Raw genomic sequence first — 8,414 nt, 5'->3', positions numbered from 1 at the left:
CACCATAGTACCCTCCAAACTTGTCATCAAGCTCAAGACCCTGGGTCTCGACCCCGCCCTGTGCAACTGGGTACTGGACTTCCTGACGGGCCGCCCCCAGGTGGTGAGGATAGGTAACAACATCTCCACCCCGCTGATCCTCAACACTAGGGCCCCACAAGGGTGCATTCTGAGCCCTCTCCTGTACTCCCTGTTCACCCACGACTGCATGGCCACGCACGCCTCCAACTCAATCATCAAGTTTGCGGACGACACTACAGTGGTAGGCTTGATTACCAACAACGACAAGACGGCCTACAGGGAGGAGGTGAGGGCCCTCGGAGTGTGGTGTCAGGAAAATAACCTCACACTCAACGTCAACAAAACTAAGGAGATGATTGTGGACTTCAGGAAACAGCAGAGGGAGCACCCCCCTATCCACATTAATGGGACAGTAGTGGAGAGGGTAGTAAGTTTTAAGTTCCTCGGCGTACACATCACAGACAAACTGAATTGGTCCACCCACACAGACAGCATCGTGAAGAAGGCGCGGCAGCGCCTCTTAAACCTCAGGAGGCTGAAGAAATTCGGCTTGTCACCAAAAGCACTCACAAACTTCTACAGATGCACAATCGAGAGCATCCTGTCGGGCTGTATCACCGCCTGGTACGGCAACTGCTCCGCCCACAACCGTAAGGCTCTCCAGAGGGTAGTGAGGTCTGCACAACGCATCACCGGGGGCAAACTACCTGCCCTCCAGGACACCTACACCACCCGATGTCACAGGAAGGCCATAAAGATCATCAAGGACGACAACCACCCGAGCCACTGCCTGTTCACCCCGCTATTATCCAGAAGGCGAGGTCAGTACAGGTGCATCAAAGCAGGGACCGAGAGACTGAAAAACAGCTTATATCTCAAGGCCATCAGACTGTTAAACAGCCACCACTAACATTGAGTGGCTGCTGCCAACACTGACTCAACTCCAGCCACTTTAATAATGTTTACATACCCTACATTATTCATCTCATATATATATGTATATATTGTACTCTATCATCTACTGCATCTTTATGTAATACATGTATCACTAGCCACTTTAAACTATGCCACTTTGTTTACATACCCTACTCATCTCATATGTATATACTGCACTCGATACCATCTACTGCATCTTGCCTATGCCGTTCTGTACCATCACTCATTCATATCTTTATGTACATATTCTTTATCCCTTTACACTTGTGTGTATAAGGTAGTAGTTTTGGAATTGTTAGGTTAGATTACTTGTTGGTTATTACTGCATTGTCGGAACTAGAAGCACAAGCATTTTGCTACACTTGCATTAACATCTGCTAACCATGTGTATGTGACAAATACATTTGATTTGATTTGACTTTGGTCCACTTCTTCAAACCGCCATTACAGTCATAGTCAAGGTCTTCTTAATGAGGTTGGGTCTGTTTTGCCTTCCAATAGGCATATGCTGTATAGGGTAGAGTGGGGACAATTTTAATGACAAATGTTATTTATTTAACTAGGCAAGTCAGTTGAGAGCAAATTATTATTTATAACACCGGCCAAACCCGGACGACACTGGGCCAATTGTGCGCCGCCCTATGGGACTCCCAATCACGGCCGGTTGTGATACAGCCTGGATTTCAAACCAGGGTGTTTGTAGTGACACCTCTAGCACTGAGATGCAGTGCCTTAGACAGCTGCGCCACTACACTACATGACCAAAACATCTCATTCCAAAATCATGGGCATTAATACAGAATTGGTCCACCCTTTGCTATAATAGCCTACACTCTTCTGGGAAGGCTTTCCACTAGATGTTGGAGCATTGCTGTGGGGACTTGCTTCCATTCAGCCACAAGAGCATTAGTGAGGTTGGGTACTGATGTTGGCCGATTAGACCTGGCTCGCAGTCGGTGTTCCAATTCATCCCAAATGTCTTCGATGGGGTTGAGGTCAGATGGCTCTGTGCAGGACAGTAAAGTTCTTACACATTGATCTCAACAAACCATTTCTGTATGGACCTTGCTTTGTGCACAGGGGCATTGTCATGCTGAAACAGGAAAGGGCCTTACCCAAACTATTGCCACAAAGTTGTAAGCACAGAATCATATAGACATTCTATATGATTCTGTGCTTCCAACATTGTATGCTCTAGTGTTAAGATGTCTCTTCACTGTAACTAAGGGGCCCGAACCATGAAAAACAGCCCCAGACTATGTGTTGCAACAGAGGACAGATTATTTTTACACGCTACACGCTTCACTCAGCAGTCTCGTTCTTTGTGCTTGTGTGGCCTACCAGTTAGTGGCTGAGCCGTTGTTGCTCTTAGACGTTTCCACTTCACAATACCAGCACTTACAGTTGACCAGTGCAGCTCTAGCAGGGCAGACATTTGATGAATGAAGTTGTTGGAAAGGTGGCATCCTATTGACAGTGCCACGTTGAAAGTCACTGAACTCTTCAGTACGGGCCATTTTACTGCCAATGTGTGTCTATGGAGATTGCATGGCTGTGTGCTCGATTTATATGCGTGTCAGCATGGGTGTGGCTGAAATAGCCGAATCCACTAATATCAAGGGGTGTCCACATACTTTTTTGTATATATATGTGACTCCCCACCTAGATTCGCTCTTATGTAGGACAATTTGAAATTGTTTTTTTTTTAATTGGTAGAAGGTTGAGACTCAGAGCTACAAAATGGTATATCATACACTGCATTTGAGGAAAAATGGGAAAGTAATTCTGCTTTGAAAGTTGATCAACTTGTAAACTTAATTTTGAGAAAAGGGCCTTTGAATGTTTTGGTACCCACTGGAGAGCTCTCCTTTGTCTACACCCATTCAGCATTGTTCACACCCTGTTAAGCCAGCCCCACCCATTTCTCTAAGGATTCACATGTGAGGTCATGTGCTAAACAATGAGTAATGTAGTATCGATTAAGACTAAAAGTGGTAGTAGTCTACAATAAGGAAAAATTCCAGGTAAACAGAAAGTATCCAGATAAAAATATGTTATAAATATTAGATGACACTTACCCAGACACACTTGTCTAAATTGATGACCGCTATGTGAAAGAAATGCTGTAACCCCCATCCACATCCAGTGTTGGAAAAAGTACTAAATTCTCATACTTGAGTAAAGATACCTTAATAGAAAATGACTGAAGTAAAAGTCACCCAGTAATGTATATAATTTATTGTTTTAAGTTAAAACGGCTCTCCTGTGAAGTCATGACTTGCGACATATGCCTAGTTTCCTGAAACGGGTCACATATAGTGTATTAAAAACATATAGTTTATTACAAACCACTACAATCCTAGAGCAATAATGTCATATGTAATATTCAAACTAGACCTAGAGTAGGCTATGCCTATTATTTTGAGACGCTGGGATCCTACTGTTACATATATATCAAGGAAAATAGAGGTTGGGAGTTCAGGAATTAAAAAAACAAACATTCAAATACCTTTTCTACCCCTCTCTTATTTGCAGAGGTGCTCAACCAAGGGGCCCCGGGAAGTGTGGACGGCTGCTGGGCTGACTGGCTGCGGACTGGTGCATATTTCGAGGTAAATATAACTTTGGTTGAATACCGGGTGTTGATAATTAATGAGACGTTTTCCGCAGCAAACAGTGACTAATTGCGCAACACGGATATAGCGAAGAATTAATAGCATTCATCCAACGCTTGCCACGATCCCCTACCGGTTCAATTTGCCAGGAGATTAAAACGACTGCCAAATTTACTCAATTAAAAAGCAGGGAAACAAACGTTCGTCTTGTTGTGTTTGTGCGTGTGTTGTTACTTAATTTTTTTTAAGCGAGGGGGGAGAACCCTATCTCTTATTTACAGACGATGATCTGCATATCATTTGCCTCGGCAGCATGCTGGGAGAGGTAAATATCACAGCCTCCAACTCGCTGGCTAAGGTGTCCTATTGATAGCTTGGCGTGCAGCCTCTAGCCACCTGTGGCATTTCGCATGCCAGTTCACCGGGTCTTGGACAGAAAATAGATCAGGAGACAAAGAGACATGAGGGTGGTTACACCATTCAGACACAGCAAGTGAGATGGCGTCTCCAGCAAGGATAATAAGGTTTACAAGACAACATAGCTGCATGGCGACATTGCATTATACTCTGCTGCTCACCATACATACCCCATGGCCGTCTAATCTAAACCGTTTTCAAGTAGACTAAGGCCTAGCATTTATAACACTCTCCCCTACTATTTGATTATTATCCACCATTATCATCTTATTCTTTTATATATTTTTTGACTTATCTCAATATGTAGGCCTATGTGGCATCAACAGACATTTTATTTACTCACACTTTCTGTAAGATGTATAATGATTTACTTTTTGTGGTTTTGTAATGGACTGCAAATGATAATTCATGATATCCCCACTCTCTTCCCCAACCTGGACTCAGGGGTAGATGTAACAGAGTAAATGTAAATCCAGGACACTCCCAATTAGTGTGATAATTTAAGTTTGATGTGGTGTGTATTAATTTGTGACTGTCCATCATCCATTTATTATACGTTACCAATTACAGTTTGAATAGTATGTTACGACTTGCAATTTGTACAACATGTTACGAATTTGCAAAACATATACAGTACCAGTCAAAAGTTTGGACAAACCTACTCATTCAATTTGGACTCATTAGACCGGTGGAAATCTGTCCTTTGGTCTGATGTCCATTGCTCATGTTTCTTGGCCCAAGCAAGTCTCTTCTTATTATTGGTGCCCTTTAGTAGTGGTTGCTTTGCAGCAATTCGACCATGAAGGCCTAATTCACGCAGTCTCCTCTGAACAGTTGATGTTGAGATCCGTCTGTTACTTGAACTATGTGAAGCATTTATTTGGGCTGCAATCTGAGGTGCAGTTCACTCTAATGAACCTATCCTCTGCAGCAGAGGTAACTCTGGGTCTTCCTTTCCTGTGGCGGTCCTCATGAGAGACAGTTTCATCATAGTGCTTGATAGTTTTTGCGACGGCACTTGAAGAATCTTTCAAAGTTCTTGACATTGTCCGGATTGACTGACCTTCATGTCTTAAGTTGTTGGACTGTTGTTTCTCTTTGCTTATTTGAGCTGTTCTTGCCATAATATAGACTTGGTATTTACCAAATAGGGCTATCTTCTGTATAACACCCCTAACTTGTCACAACAACTGATTGAGTCAAACTCATTAAGAAGGAAAGTAATTCCACAAATGAACTTTTAACCAGGCACACCTGTTAATTGAAATGCATTCCAGGTGACTTGAAGCTGGTTGACATAATGCCAAGAGTGTACAAGCTGTCATCAAGGCAATGGGTGGCTACTTTGAAGAATCTCAAATATAAAATATATTTGGATTTGTTAAACACTTTTTTGGTTACTACATGAATCCATATGTGTAATTTCATAGTTTTGATGTCTTCACTATTATTCTACAATGTATGTGTCCAAACCTTTGAATTGTACCGTCTGTTATGGATTCCAATTTGTTGTGTCTAATGTTAGCTAGGTTGCTAGGTAGCTAACACCAACGTTAGCTAAGTGGCTAACATTAGCTAGGCTAGAGGTTAAGTTTAGGCATAAGTTTAGCTAACATGCTAAGTAGTAGTAAGGTAGCTAAAAAGTAGTAAGTAGTTGCAAAGTTGTCCGTGATGAGATTTGAACCAGCAACCTTTGGTTATGCTAGACGTTCCACGTTCACGTTATACGCCAACACTTCCACCCCGACCACCCACCCTACTTTCATTTTTGCCTTTAGTAACCTTCTGTCTAATGTAACCATACCAAACGTAACATATCCTGCAAATTTGAGTGTCTCGGATTTACATCTACTAATGTTACGTTTAGTCCATAAGACCAGGCTGTCTTCCCAATATAATTTATCCACCATTCAGAGGTTGACATCTTCTGATCTCCTCTTAAAACTGCCCCACCATCCTCACCCACTGCCAGCTTCCCATCTAAGCACCTGTCTAACAGCTGTTAAAACACACATGTATCCTCTACTCATCAAACACTGTTCACCTGATCACTTCAAAAGATGCTTTAGTACAACATGAAAGGGAGGAGTGATGTAGTCAAGGTTATCAGAAGGGAGAGGACACAGACTCGGTTGTCTGTTCTGGTTTCAATCTGCTTCCTTGGGTGCCTGCATCTCTCCTTTTGTGGGCGCCTGAATCTCTGGCTGATAGGATGTGACATATCCTGCCTCCGTCTTTGATCCTGCAGGTACGGGCCTCTTGTGAAGACAGGCATCCTGACTGAGTCTGTCCGTGGGCTGAAATGATCACACACATTGTATCGGTCTACCTTTCTGTTTGTGGTGTACTCTTGGCGTACCGCTCAGCAACACCACACAAACGGCGAAGCCTCTACAGCACAGAGGCACTAAGCTCCACACTTCCATAGACCAAAGCAGCTGTCAGTCTACTAATGGGTTATGTCCATCTTGATAGTTAATGCTTCAACATTGTATCATCACTCCCACCCAAACGTCTGCTGTGTTACTAGCTTAAGACTAAAGCAATACTGTTTAGGTGGATACATGGTAGAGACATTTAGTGTACACAAAAAAGGAATATTTCCTTGGCAAATGGCAAAAAAACTGGAAGCTAATTTCATGCTTTAGTCATGCCTGATCCCTTCAATGTGCTGCTTTAATCTATAATGTTAATATGCACTTGAATTCATGACGTTATTGTTCAAATGGACTATATGAATTAAGGGCAGTTCTAATTCACTGCTCGTTTTCGACATATTTTCTTTCCTATGTCAAGGGCTGATAAAATTTTACCAATAGCAAATGTGTACTAAAGTCTATATAAAACAGCTCATTCACATTTAGAAACTGTCACTGTTTAAGTCTCATTCATTTGCATAACCCTGCCCCGCTTAAAGCAGGAAAGCCAACCAGTGATCTCCCAAATTAGCATTCTGTCACCTTCAGTGTCTCCTCTGTCATTCAGAAAAACAGGCGAGGGTGCAAACACATGAACCCCCTCACATCCACAGGAGTAATGTTAATTAGGAGGCATGGCATCCCACTGCTCTATCCTCCTCAAACTGACTAAATGACATGTTATGTATTTAAATTCTTTCATGTGCCCTTAGTTTAGAGAGGAGCAAGTTAAATGTGTTTGAGGGAAAATGTCACCGTCATTGTACGATGTTTCTACACGAATACAATTATTCTACAATGTCAAGAAAACTCAATGACATGACTTGGATCCATGATTTGCACTGGTATAGCTAGCTTCTATAAATTGCAACATGAGGAATGCCAAGGAATTATACATTACCTTCCCCGCCCATGTGACTCTACTTTTCACATATTAATATCGTCAATTTGGGAAAAAGCATGACATCTATATACAATCTTGAAGTGCCGTCTGTCATAAATATTATTCATCATTTATTGTAATGTATTTCTTCTCTTTTATCTGTCATCCACTGCTGCAATGAGTTGTGGGTCCAATAGTTCCCTTGGACATCATTCGCTCCTTACATGACACTGGGTAGCGCCATGTCCATAGTTGAGGGAACAGTGTCCTCTAGTGGTTGGTAAGGTGACCTGCACAAACAGAGGAAACAAAGGGTCAGGAAATGTTCCTATTATTCAGGCCTACACTAACTTGCTATGACCATTTTGAAACAACGATAGTATCAGGAAATGTTGCTGATGTGTTCTGTATGGTAAAATAAAGAGTGGGCTGTCGCTGATGAGATATGACATGTACAAAGAAAGCTGCAATCTTTTCTCCATCTTATCTAAAATTGTAACTTTTATAGAGCCAACTTTATTTACATATGCTTGTATGAAGATTGGGAATGATGCAACATGTCAGCAACTATGAATAAAGCCTCCGTGAGATGCAGTAATGCCTGTTATCCTGTGGGGGAGCCAGAGAATCCCAGCCTGCTTGGGACTGCTGTCAACCAGGACTGGAATCTTCTTCCCAGTGTTTTAACATGGTCAGCACTCTGCAAAGCCTGTCTTAACTTACATGTGTTCCTGAGTATTATCTTTCAAAAAGGCTTTAGTAGCCTAAATGTGAGCCTTACCTTTTACAATTGAAGTGATTTTGATCATAGATATAGACAATGGGCATGTAATAACCTTTACACATGATTATCAGTTGGCTCATACTGTTGTAGGAATACTAATGTATACTTACCTGGCAGGGGAGATCCAATGAGGCTCTGCCATTGCCTTCCTACAATGCAGGCCCCCCTGCGAATTTCCCAAATGTGGGAATCGCGACTGCATAATTTGTGGTAGTTGGGAACTGCTTGCGTCTAGTTTGGCTGATGCAACTCACGTGGTACACAGCAAAGGAAGTTTTGGAGTTTGGTGTCAGCCAGACTAGACTGTGTCTGAGCTCTCCCCTGGAGAACAGAAAGACTAA

Source organism: Oncorhynchus keta, chromosome 35, assembly GCF_023373465.1.
Source record: "Oncorhynchus keta strain PuntledgeMale-10-30-2019 chromosome 35, Oket_V2, whole genome shotgun sequence".
Classification (NCBI taxonomy): domain Eukaryota; kingdom Metazoa; phylum Chordata; class Actinopteri; order Salmoniformes; family Salmonidae; genus Oncorhynchus; species Oncorhynchus keta.
This window is presented reverse-complemented; position numbering follows the sequence as displayed.